The sequence below is a fragment of the Gavialis gangeticus genome, unplaced genomic scaffold (assembly GCF_001723915.1).
Source record: "Gavialis gangeticus isolate Ggan-Ray unplaced genomic scaffold, GavGan_comp1, whole genome shotgun sequence".
Taxonomy (NCBI): Eukaryota; Metazoa; Chordata; order Crocodylia; family Gavialidae; genus Gavialis; species Gavialis gangeticus.
This window is the reverse complement of record NW_017729022.1, coordinates 41,008,845-41,022,524: the sequence shown is the minus strand read 5'-3', so window position 1 is coordinate 41,022,524 and position 13,680 is coordinate 41,008,845. Positions and strand designations below refer to the sequence as shown.

The 13,680-nt window shown below is 39.8% G+C and overlaps 1 long non-coding RNA gene across 1 annotated transcript in view; it reads left to right on the top strand.

Moving 5' to 3' along the window:
- The first annotated feature begins 228 nt into the window (after positions 1 to 228).
- The window catches only part of LOC109297016, a 22,278-nt gene continuing 8,826 nt past the window's right edge, over positions 229 to 13,680 (top strand). Inside the window, exons 1-2 of the long non-coding RNA XR_002097150.1 lie at positions 229 to 308; positions 5,243 to 5,248. This is a non-coding gene — a long non-coding RNA (uncharacterized LOC109297016). The remainder of the gene's footprint in view (positions 309 to 5,242; positions 5,249 to 13,680) is intronic.

Below are 13,680 nucleotides of genomic sequence, written 5' to 3'. Positions count from 1 at the left end.
GGGAAACCCCCTTGGCTCAACAGAGAAGTCATGGACCTCCTGAAATTAAAATGAGCAGCATACAAAGGATGAAAGTCAGGAATAACTACCAGAAGAGTACTTCGCAACAGCCTGCACCTGTAGGGAGCAGATCAGAACATCAAAAGCACAAACCAGATTGTCAACTGGAATCAGGGTCAAAAAATGTCCTTCTTGATGAATGAAATGGGATGGCTGATAACACTCAGGCCAAAACCAAACTCCTGAATGAATACTTCATGTTTGTATTCCACCAGTCCAAGGGTGTTAGCTTGCTTGACAGGATACAAGTGACCACCCACCCATAGTTGACATAGTTCTTGTGGGGAATCACCTACAAATGAGAAATATCTACAAGTTAGCAGGACCAGATGAACTACACCTGAGGATGCTAAAAGAACCGGCTACTGTCATCACGTGACCAATGGCAAAGTTAGTTGAAGACTCACGGTGCTCTGCCCCAGAAGATTGGAAGAAGGCCAACATGGTGCGTTATCTTTAAGAAAGGGAAAAAGGAAGACCTGGAAAATTACAGGCCAATCAGTTTGACCCCAATCCCTGGTAAAATCCTGGAGAAAATGATCAAAGAATCCATTATAGACAGGCTGGCAGAAGGCAGCATTTTGAAGGATAGCTAACATGGCTTCATTACAGGCAGGCCATGCCAGACCAACCTCATTTCCTTCTATGATCAGGTTACTTGCCACCTCTATGGGAGAATTGAGGTTGATGTCAGATACCTAGACTTCCCATGGTCTCCCATGAAGTCCTTATGAAAAAATTGAGAAAATACAGCCTTGACTACTTTACAGTCTGGTGGCCAGGTAACTGGTAGGACCCAGAGAGTATTGATTGATGGAACTGAGTCATCAGGGCAGAAGATGACCAGTGGCATCTCTCAGGGTTCAGTACTTGGACCAGTGCTTTTCAACATGTTCATCAACTATTTGGATTCGGGTATTAAAAACAAATTAGCAAAGTTCACTGACAACACCAATCCTCTGGTCATGCTCGAAGACAGGCTGGCAATACAGGCCAACCTGGACAGGCTATTGAGGTGGGTGGACCTCAACCAGATGTTGTTTAATATGGAGAAATGTAAAGTTCTCCATCTAGGGAGAAATAATCTACAACACACTTAGAGGCTCGGCAGTGCTATGCTTGCTAGCACCACATCTGAATGAGATGTCATGATAGACAACAAAACGAACATGAGCCACCAATATGAAGTTGTAGCTGGCAGAGCTAATCAAACATTGGAATGCATCTACTGAGGCATCTCGAGCAAGGCTAAGGATGTCATCCTTCCTCTCTACTCGGCTTTGGTTCAATCACAGCTGGATTTCTGCATCCAGTTCTGGGTGTTGCATTTCAGGAACGATGTAGAGACGCTTAGAGAAAGTCCAAAGGAGGACTATACACATGATTTGAAGCATAGAGACCAGGTCATACGAAAAGAGGCTGAAAGATTTGGGACTGTTCAGCTTGGCGAAGACAAGACTCAGAGGGGATTTGTTGGAAGCCTGTAAGTATATCAAGGGTGTACATCAGGGCCTGTGGGAGCATTTGTTCACCAAGGCCCCCCAAGGGAGGAAAAGAAATAATGGGCACAAGCTGACTGAAGAGGTTAGACATGAGGAAAAATTTCTTTACAAGTTGAGTGCTGAGGGCTCCCCCCAGAGGTGGTACAGTCATCCACTCTGGTGATCTTCAAAAAGCATCTTGATGCCCATCTTTCTGGGGTCATCTAATCCCAGCAGTCTTTCCTGCCCAAGTGTGGGGAGGCTGGACCCGATGATCTGTAAGGTCTCTTCCAGCCCCTAACGATGAAACGATGAAACCAGCTGCAGCAACAGGGGCAGGGGCTGCTGGGAAATGGAGTCCACTGTGGGTCCGGTCAGGCCCGTGAGCTGGACTTTGCCCACCTCTGCTCTAAGACAATGGAAGGACCTTGTGCCTGAGTCTTGTATTCTATGGGCAAGTGCCCTAAACTATTACAGCTCTGTACCAATGCAGTTACTATGTGTCAGATCTTTAATTTGTGTGCTACACATTGTTAGTTTAGTTTATGTAAAATACCTAGAGAGATGGAACCTGTGAATTCCAAATAAATAATAAATATCCCAGTGACTCAAAAACTGATAACACTGAACTCAAGATGTTTCAAAGAGCTTTTTTCCCTTCTCTCTCTTTCTGCCAGTTCATAGCTTTGGAACTTCTTAACCTGCCATACCCCAGGCTAACATTGGCTGTATGACTAACTGCATGTTTTAAATTGCATTTACATACACCAACTATGTGCCCATGTAGCTATCCTGTATTGTATCCTATATTATCGTCTAACTAGGGATGTACATATTGTTTAAAAATTGTTGTACATATTGTCCTCTAATTATAACCATTTAACCAGGAGGAGGAAAACAAATGAAAGGAAGGGGGTCTCAGTGAGATCAATACTACACTGTAAAGAAATGAGTAGTGCAACTGTGAATATGCGGGACAGTCACAGGAACACTAGTGTTGATCTAAAACTAATGAAAATAATCATTTAATGTCCTTTTTGTGCTCTGTTATGGTTAATGGATAACACAGAATCTCTAACACAGCTGCTGCTGGGAGCTGCTCCTGGGCCCTTTGGAGGAGGGGAGGAAGCCCAGCTAGACAATACAGCCCACCTGAAGCCCCATGCTGAGACGGTGGAAACATCTGTGAATGATCAGCTAATTGCTTAATTGGTGAGTAATTAGGCCACCTGCTGCTTTTGTATTAGGCTATTGGTACTTGTTCCCCCCTCTCTGCCCTTCCCCTCCTTGCTCCTCCTCCTGCCTGCTCTGCCACCTTTTGGTTCCTGCTGGGGTACCATGCAGCTTCCCTTCCCTCCTTCCCTGCCAGACTATGCTCCACGCCAAGCTAAACAAAAACCAGTAAGTTAACCAGTTATCACTGGGCTTATTGGTTAAATGATTATTCATTTAACCTTTCACATCCCTACTTCCAACTCTACAAAGCCATGTAAATAACTATGATTTTTAACATTCACTAATAAGAATTTAATTTGGGATCACAGGTGAAGCTTAGGTGGGAGATGAATGCCTGTATTACTTCTGCACATGTGTAGAAGCCTAAGTTTAGATGTCTAGGAATCTTTGCAGTCTAATATACAAGCATTGCATGAATATAAGTTCCTTAGGCTTTTCATGGTGTCTGACGTTGAGGTATTCTAGATTGCTTTTTTTTTACTTAGATATCCAAAATCTGCCCAAATTCTGTATATGCAATTAGTTTTTCAATCTGCATTTGACTGCTACTGGTGTTTGTTAAGTATGGAACATGATTTATTGCATCAGAGAACTTAAGTTCAACCCCTTTAACTTACCAGAAGTAATTAATTATTTGAAATATGTTTGAATATATATATAGTTGCATCTCCTTTCTAACAATCTCCTAAAAAGTCTTTATTTTATTGGTAGAAAACTTTCAGTCACATCTCATTAATCTGTAAGAGTTAGTAATAGATAATATCATTAGTTCAACCACTTTTGCATTCACCTCTTTACCAAGGAATCCTCAGTGCCTCACTAAACATAATAACCTGAGTTTCAGTGTGTCACTGTTTGAAAAGATTTAATTAATAGCTTTCTATTTCACGTGAAGAAGCTCTCTGAGAATATCTTACTTGCTGTGCGACAGCCTCAGAGTGCTGGCAAAGGCATCCTGGATTCTTAATACTAAATATGAGGTATTCCCTATGCCTGAATAATCAGTTGTGGGTGCTCCTTTTACAAATGTAGTTTTGCACCATTTCTGTAGGGAAGTATGTGCACATGTTTATGAAATCCTAGAGAATCTTATGCAATTTTTTATTAATCATGAAATGTGTAAATAAGAATATTATACCTGATATGATCTGATTTATGTATGTAAATATTCAGGTATATTTTATTTATGAGGGTTTTTTTTACTTTGATTTAACTTTCCATTTGAATTAGAGATAGCAATGGTGGCTCATTTACGTATTTTGATATGTTTTAAGATTGGTAGGAGTTACTTGTGCAAAATAACAAAAATACTGTAACAACATGTGTGTTTTGGAAATATGGCTAGCTAAGATAAACTAGTTCATGATGCAGGTGCTAATATGAATGCTACCGACTGCTCAAATGAAGAATAAAAAGGACATCAGATTAATATTTTCATTAGTTTTAGATCAACACTAGTGTTTCTGTGACTGTCCAGAACATTCACAGTCTCACTACTCATTTCTTCACAGGGTAGTATTAATTTCACTGAGACCCCCTTTCTTTCATTTGTTCTCTTCCTCCTGGCCCCATATATCTTCCTCTCCTGACTGCCTAGTGGGCCAACTTTGATAGGAAGTCTAAAAAATGCTCTGAGCATTGCCTGGTAGCTAGAGACCATTGCTGGAAAACAGGAGATGAAGGTTCAGACTCTCTGTGTGAGGGCGAGACTTACAACCTGGCTCTCCTACCCCATAGGCAAGTGCCCTAAACTGTTAGGCTAAAGGAAAAGGCCCTCTGCTTTTTACTCTCTTCTCTCTGTTTTACTTCTGGCAAAAATCATATGCCTGGACAATCCTACTGTGCCAAAAGTGGAAATAAAATCCAAGCTATTTGCAAGTACTAAACTTTGCTGTTATATAGCTCCGTAAATGCCACATAGATGCAGAAAGGTGAAATAGAATTTAACATGTAATCCTCATCCATACCTATGGCGGTAGTTTCACCAATGGTGATCAACTTTGTTGCCTGACTCAGTGATAACTGGCTGTCTCAGGCCCTACTGGATCAGGGACAAGCTTGAATGAGGGTATTTTGTCTGAAGGCCCAGCTGCTGAGAATGGTGAGTTTACATGGTTATTTGGATTGGCACCTTTCCATTAAAGTCAAAGAAAGGATTCTAGGAGGTCCCAGCTCTGAAATGATCCTTGTCCTTGTCCAAAAAATCTCTTGGAAAACTTAGTAAAACAAAGTAAAACTAATAAATCTGCCACAACTATTGAATGTCTCAGCATCACATTCAGATTACCCAGAAGTTATTAACCTTGGAGATATGGCATAGTAGTAAAAACTGCCATTTTATCCAGTCAAGCCAGAACAGTGCCTGTTCTAGATCTTACTGGCAATCCTATAACGAACATTAATTCTACAAAATGAATGCATTTATTTGCAAGCTTTCAGGTGCACACACCTTTTGTCAGGCATAGGAGAATGTAAAGATTGTAAAATTTCTCCTGGGTGGAAATGAAAATTCATATTTCACAGAAGAGTGGAAGGTGTTGTAAGATCTCCTGGTTGGAAAGGTTCATTTTGTGCAAATTAGGCTCAGATAACAGTTAGAGCAGGCTATTTACCTCAAAGTTGTCTGACAGCAAGCAGGATGTTGAATTATGTTTCCTTCTGATTATGATGTTTCATATTTCACAGGAGGATGGCTTGGTGGGAAGCTCTCCTGGGCAAGGAATTTCTTTCATGTTGAGGCAGCTCTGTGCTCTGTGAACATGCAGATTTGGTTCAAAACAAAAGGCAGGAGCAAGGGTGTCATCTTTCAGGTTTCAAGGTGTTTCAGTAGTTTTACAAATTGAGGCACTCTGAAAGGGAAAATGTCATGCATTAGGATTATCTGCCAGTGTCTAAGCATTTCTTTCTAAAAACTAGGGATCTTTGAATAAAAGAATAATCCGAAAAACTACAATTAGTAACTTATTTTGTCAAGGCAATCCAAAACCTAGAGTGAAAGTAATTGTATATTGCTTTATTGTTGCAAATAAATTAAATAAGACCTTTGATTTAAAATTAGGCCAAACAACTATTGCAACATTTTACCAAGGGGTGTACTGCATTTTCTGTCACTTGGTGTCTTCAAATCAAGATTAGATAGCTTTGTAAAGATGTGCCCCAGTTCAGTCACACAGTATTGGGCTCATTACAGGACTCATTAGATGAAATGTTATGACCTACATTTTGTTTTGTGTCACACTAGATGATTTTAATGGTTCCTTTTGGACTTAAAATTTTCATTTTTGAAAAGTGAAAACAGGCCTGACATGCAAGTTCTGGACTATGTTTAGGCAGTACTGAACAATACACTTATTTCTAGGGGTCTAGTCCCTGGACTCCAGAATCCAAGCCTTTCTTAAAAATACATACATTTCTAACCTTACTATTACAAAGACCAGCCAAATTAGGTCATTTTATGCATGGCCAAAGGAAAGGGAAAGTGGCCACTTTTTATTTCTCTGATCCTACAGTTCTGCTAACTCAACAAGGTAGACCAGCTTTTTATATGGCAACAGAATCGGAGGGCGAGGTATACAGAGAAGTTTGAATCACCTTTCCCCATTTGTTCCCTGTGCTGTGTGCAATATGGCAGTAGTCAAGGATCTGCTTCAATATGTCCATACATTCATATATGTGAAGTAAAGTGCACAAAATTATGATTTCTTTTTGCAGAATCTTTGAATCAAGTGTTCAAAATCCCTTTAGTAATCATGAATTCATTTTTTCCTTTCCTGAAAAATGACACTTACCCAAATGCCATTTTTGATGAATGAAAAGCTCTCTCAAAAATGATTTTGTTAAAAATCTGTAAAGGGCATCTGCTTTAAATACTTCATTAAAACTGTGAAAAATGTATCTATCAGAACCCCACAAAATAAAAACCTCAGGATTGACTTTAAAATCTTCCATATCTTCCAGTCTTTCATCTATATTCCACCCCTTACCCATTCTAGTTTTAAAACAACTTTGGTCTTCTTGGAAGCTAAAACAAACAAACATGAAAGCTCCTTATTATTTCTGTTGTTTTTTTATATCTATCCTCTAGGGATTTTCTCCCACTGAACTTCCTAGTGGGGTACTATGTTACCTCATTGGTTGCGGAAGTTGTGTGTTTGATTCATATTGCCTTGTCTTATTTAGTTCCAAGTTTCATTGGAGTTTTATTTGGAATATGTTGTTATGTCAATATGTGAATGTACTCAGAAAAGAGATCTACTAGCTCTTGTACATTTTAAGTTCATATGCTTTTGTGCTTTTATATGCAAAGGTTATATTTTTTATATATAGTCAATTTTATTTTCCCTAATGGAGATATTAAAGAAGTTTATTATTTGCCACACATCCTATGTTTTTTATACTGTCTGGTTCAAAATAAAGGGTTGGGAAATTTATCAAAGATTCTGATTTTTTTTCTTTTGAGCATGAAATTTATCTCTGCCCATGACATCATTTAGAGGACTAGTTGATAACATATTATGTGACAAATAATATGTATTTATTCCCCTTAACTATTCAGAATTATCTACTATGGGAATCTGAGTTAATCTATTTTTCTACTGGTGTAAAGTACTTAAAAAAAATAACTTGAATCCTCATAGGATACCTTTTCCTTGCCAGTTGGTTTCAGGTTCCATTGTAATATACTTGACAAGGTATTATTTGTTCTCTATGAGATACAAAGTTACGGTCACCCTACTTTTATTATGTGTATATTTATATCCCTTAGAAGCAAAGTGCTCCATTCACATGACTATCGTTTATTGTTATACATTCTGCACGCAATGCTGCTTTTCTTAATAATCAGAAACAGCTGGCATAAGCACAAGAGTGATGGCAAAGGGTCATACATGCCTAAGTTAGAAAAAAAGTGAGCCAATAGGGCTAAATTCTTTAATACCAGCTCACTCTTATGTGATTTATGTTTTCTGTGGAGAGTGACTGCATAGTTGTACATACCAGAAGTTCTGCCTTGAGGTTTCACAAATAATAAGGAAAAGCACCTTTTGTATACATTTGCTTGGAAGCTATATTTTATACCATGAGCAATTATGATAGGGACTCAATGTCTCCATGACAGTAAAATTGATGCAAGTACGAAAGGGAAGAATGAAATTAACAAATTGAATTAGGACATTACTCAAAACATAGTCAGTCAGGGATGCAATTTTTGTGGTGAAAGTCTATGACCTTCTTGTGGTACAGATGTTTGCCCACTGTACCTTGTGGATATAAGGAAATACTTAGGAACTAAAGGAAATACAGAAATAGTTATTAGTTACCAATCAGTGTTTCTGAAACAATATTTAGGTTCTTCTGGATATCCATAGGGAATATATATGGGAAGTATTTTAATTACAAATAAAGTAATACTACTTAACATTTGTAAAGCATTTTGTGGCAGGGCACTGTTGGTGCCTGTCACTTTAAGGGATGGGTCAGACATCCAGCAGGTGCCTGATGGTGGCAGCCATTTTGAGAACCTAGTACATAAAGGCTGCAGTCTGTTGCTGCCAGCCAGCCAGAAAGATTGTCTAGCTGAGCTGCAGCAGGAACAGTCCTGGAGGTAAGGGCAAGAGGGATGTATAGAAGGCTCTTGGTCCTGGGTATGACTTAAAATTGCACCCTGGCAGGAGTGGGTGACTTAGTGGGGCTCCCAGTGGTGTGGGAGCCCTCAGGAAAATACCAGACCAGTTACTGCCCCAGTGGAAGACAGGTTGGGGTGCCTCAATAACCCCTAGCCCTCACATTACTGTGGGTAGCAGTTGGGGCCAGTCATGTTTATGGCCACTTGAGTCCCCACAGGGGAGGGAAGCCCTGTGGCCCCAGTGAGGGGGCGGATATGGGGCCCCAGTTAAGTGGAAACCAGAGGGCTGGGAGCCTGGTGTGTGTGTGAGAGTTTGTGTAGAGTTGCCCTGGGAGAGGCCAGGACAAGCTTGGCCCCAATCAGGTAATTGGCTGGCCATGCCCCGGTGAGGGTCACAGGAGAGGCCCAAAAGATGGTACATCTGCCACCCAAGACATGCACTTGGTAAAGCCTATGGCCGAAGGGGCCCACTCTGAGAGGGAGCAAGGTGATACAAGCTGTTGATGCATGAAAGAGATCCCATGACAGAGGGTGGAGTGTGAGAGACCCTAGTGAGAGGAGGGTGGGATGAATGTGTGTGTGTCTCAGGCCTGACAAGGGTAAGCTTGGTCTGGCTGTAGGTCAGGAGCATTGTGTAACCTGGATGCCATCTGTGAGGCTAGGGCTACTGTAGGGGAGCAACGGAGCCACAGATAGTGCCCCCTGGCATTGGGGCACGAATGTGCAGCCTTCTGCCTTATTAGAACCAATTAAGGAACAACAAGGCATGGCAGGAGAGGAGGTGGGCAGTTAGCCCAGAAACAGGTGGGTAGGCCAATGGCAGACCAGCTCTGAGCATCCCCTGTTACACATTTACTACCTAACATTTGTGCAATGCTTTACATTTTTCAAGCACTTTTAAGCAAGGCCTCATAAGGCTACATGTTATAGGTGCTGTAAGAGTTATTGTCATTTTACACAGTAGAAAACTGAGAGAGTCTAAGTCAGTGATTCTAAATCAGGGTACTGCAGCACCCTGGGGTGTCTCAAAATTCTTTCAAGGAGGTGCTGCTGAGTGCCACACAATTTTAGCACAAAGATGTCTAATCATGATTCACTCTATTGTTATTCTTTAATCAAAAATTAAATTAAAGATAAGGTATGGCATTCTCTGAAGGTTGCCTTGAGTCTATCAAGAGGTGCCTTGAGTCTAAAAAGGTTGAGAAACAAGAGTCTAAAATAAAGGCCTCAAAGGGAGGCCAGTTGAGAAATAAGATTAGAATTAAGAAAATGCTTTCTCCCAGTCTTTTGCTCAGACAATTATCTTATATTATGAACCCAATGTAGAGATTATTGCTTTGTCTCTGGAATAAAAAAAAATATGGTAACCTCTCATGAATGTTAACATTTCCTAAATTTAGCATCTTTTCCTGAAAAGGATATTATCAACTATTGGTGTTGGTAAGTTTACAGTGACAAGGCCATTAAAGAGTTAAAGAATTAGCCTTTTGAAAAATATAACTCTCTAGCTTTCTTAAAGTTTAGCTTACCACATTCACAGGTGTGTAGGCCTCCCCAAAGTCACATCCCTGCCCTTTGACTTGGCATCCTATGTGATGGAAGTCTTTATTTTTGCTTTTTCCTGGAGTATAACTTGGAACAAAGTAATGGCTACTAAGATGGTAAAGCATGTTTGGAACTACCCAAATTCCCAGCAGGAAATCTTAATTTTGGGAACCAAGTAATCTGTATTGAAAGCCAGGAACTTGTTCCAAGGGAGACATTTACCAGGGTCTTAAGTAGAGTTAGGGCCAGACCGCAAGAACATAATTTCAGAGGTACAGTACTGCTGCAGCAGAGAAGGTGGTGTTATATGGTGTTTTTAATGTCTATACAATTATTATTTGTGTTTGGTCCTAAAGGATTGAAACTGAATATACTGTTCAAAGTCTATGGGCTAGTATCTTGGCATGACAGTCACTTAAACTTAAAGAAAATACCTAAGCCCACTTGTGTAATAAAAATGATTAATATATAGTAACAAGTTCCAAGGAGCAAAATACAGAGGAGAAAGGAAAATGAACACTGTAAAATTTAGATGTCAGATTTATTTAGTCTAATCCCAAGAGTTTTAAAGTGCCCTCAACCCACATTGGCTTTAAAGTGATTGAGAGCATATGGTTCCTCATGACATCAAGCTAGTCTAGAATGTGATCTTGAATAACTTGATACATCGAGTTAAAAAAATGATTTGGATATAAAGCTACGCAAAGTATGGATTGAAAAATAACACCAAAGATGTTTCATTTTGTGTGCTCAAACACCTACATCCCTGCATCCAGCTGAAAAGAGCATAGCCCAGAGTCTGAGTTCTGCTTTCTTCTTAGTATTGATTGGAAAGGGTTTGTTGGTGTCTACTGCATTTAAGATTACATAACACTTACCATTCTACAACCTCCTGAACTTACATTTTTTCATGCAGAATATTTTTAGAAATGGTCTTTTCCCAAAGTCAGTAATTTTGAAATCCTGAAAGTGGAAAAGCATTGTTAAAACCTTGTGGTACATAAGGAACATGCTGGAGGAGGCTGACTTCTCCATCAGGAAAGGAAAACATGAGGAAATGGGGTAATTCTTCTAAGTTGTTCACTATCAGGCTAAATTACTCACACAGCAAACCTGAGTATTTTAGATTATTTTAGAAAAGGAATGGAAAAAATATGCCACCAGAATATGCTTGGTTGAAACCATGTTTTCCAGACCAATGACTCTTGTTCAAAGTCCATTTAAGCATCTCTGTGTTGGCTAACCCTTCTCTGTGCCTGCAGGGCAGTATATTCTGCTATGTCTGTTTGTGTTCTGATGTCCTTGTTGAACATCAAGCTCTGTTTGCCACATTTTCAGTCATGTAACTATGGGGAATTGTTTTAAAATGATTCTTGTGTGACTAGGAAGGTTTTCCATAATTTCATTACACTAAAAGTTACAGTGTACAGTATAGTTGATATTTGGTATTCTCAATCTGCCATGATTGTTACATTTTGCTTGTGACCACTCTCTTGATGGCTTGTGGAGTGATTTCAAAAAGCACATATGGTCTGTTCATGTTTGTGGGATTTAGGCAGCGTGTATTAAAGGAACGTCTATGCCACAGCCATTTACAGACTTTTCATACAGTACATGCACAGTAAGATACGCATGGATTGACAGGTATAAATATGTACTTCGACAGGTATAAATCCAAGAAAGGAACAAGAGAAGCACTACGACCCTACCATGTTTTAGCCCTAGTAGCTGAGTGATTAGCTTAGTGTAGGAAGCTGGAGAATCAGATTCTAGGCCCCCACTCATCTAAAGGGGACTTAAACCTCTCCAATTTCCTAGCAAAGTGCTTTAACCACCACTACACAAGCTAGGTATTACCCTGTCCCTTCTCCAGTGATCCTTTTAAAGCTGAGTCAATGTACCTTGAATTTAATAGACATTGGTTAAAATGTATGCTTGCCCACTGGGAGCAAGGGTTCAGGTCAGATCCTGCTCTTTTCCAGAGCATCATCTGGTTCCCTGAGCCACACATCTCTGTATACCCCAGCCTGAGAATTTTGTAACAATTTATCACTCCTCCTGCCTCCCCTTCCTTCCACCCAGTCTTAATGAAGAATACAGGACATAGTTTAATACCCTGTTTTAATCCTGCTCTGATGTCAGTTGGACAAAGATTTCATCTTCAATTGGTATTCTCTCTTTTGAACCAGAAGCATATAGTGGTAATAATGTCATAAATTTGTTGGGGTCCAAGCATCTTTAATTGCAGCCCAAAGGCCATTTTGTGAAATTGTATTATTGTATGCTTTCTTAAAATCTATGAACCAGATGTATGTATTCTGATCATAATGCATCTTTTATTCCATGTTTGATGAATTGATAATCCTCAGTGGTCCTGGTTTTCTGGAACCTGCACTAATATTCCCTTATTCTCTACTCTACATAACAAGTACATCTATTTAAAAAAAAAACAAAAACAAAGAGTTTTTAATAGGCTGTTATGAAAGGGGAAACACCACAATAGTCTTTACATTTTGTTTTGTCTCCATTTTCCAAAATCCTTTCCTTTAGAATTTACTGAAAACCCCAACCAATAGAATTCATTTTTTAAGTCTCTGGCTAACTTATTGATTCTTGTTTTTAAGAACTCAGTAAATGCTTGAATTCTAGTTCCTCTTTGAATCCCTCAAAATCTTCCAGAAAGAGCCCAGCTATCTAAAAATTGCTAGTTTGTTCACCTTTATTATTCTTACCTTTAAGAAACTCATTAAAGTATTCCTTCCATCATTCCATAATTGCATTCATCATAACTAAAATACTTCCATTTACATCCTTAATGGGATTTATTCATGACTGATTCTTGTAGAATGCTATCATTTTTATTAGCATTTCTGCTCTGCTTCATCTTTTCCAGAAGGTCATGCAAGTCTTGTCTTTTGTATTGTCTTATCAGCCTCTTGATAGGTCTTTTGTCTTTATCCTATTCTTCACCATAAGATTGATTCCACATCTGACAGAGCATCTGATTGCAAGAAGCTTCTTCAGCCATCATGCAAGTTGAAGGCAAACACTTGTCCAAATAATCCTAAGAATTATCCACTTCAACCTCTCAGACACTCAGCAACAAAACATTTTAAAAACTCAAAGAACCTTACAAGATGCCACAGGTAAAAGATGTGACAGGGACAGGGTATTGTCCATGTCCACTGACTACAGTGCTACAGAATGGATTAATATATGCACAACTCATGTTACAGTCTCCTTTGGTTATTAATTTCCTTCATATCCTTCAAGAAACTGTCTTCCAAAGCTCCAATAATATTTTTAACTGCTATGAGGTATCCCTATCTACATTTTGCATTTGTCAAAGATTTGGGGTATAGACACCCAGGGAAGTTAGGGGGGTGTTAGATTGAGTTAAAAATGGCCACTCAATCTAAGTTAAGTCAGAATGTGGGGGAGGGGCTAGTGGGGGGATCAGGGGTATAAGCAGGGTCCACAGGAGGGACTGTGAAGGCTAGTGGGGAAAGACCAGAGTGTTAGGGAGGCAAGTGGAGACCATGGGGTGGGGATCAGGATGATTGAGGGGGTAAGTGGGGCCCACAGGGGGAATTTGGAGACAAGCAGAGTCTGTTGGGGGATTGGAGGGGTTGGAGGGGTACATGGAGGAGTGGAAATGGTGGAAACCAGGAGAGTTTGGTGCAACTGGGGGGCAAGTGGGGTCCGCAGGGCACTGGAGGAATCTTGGGGGGCTAG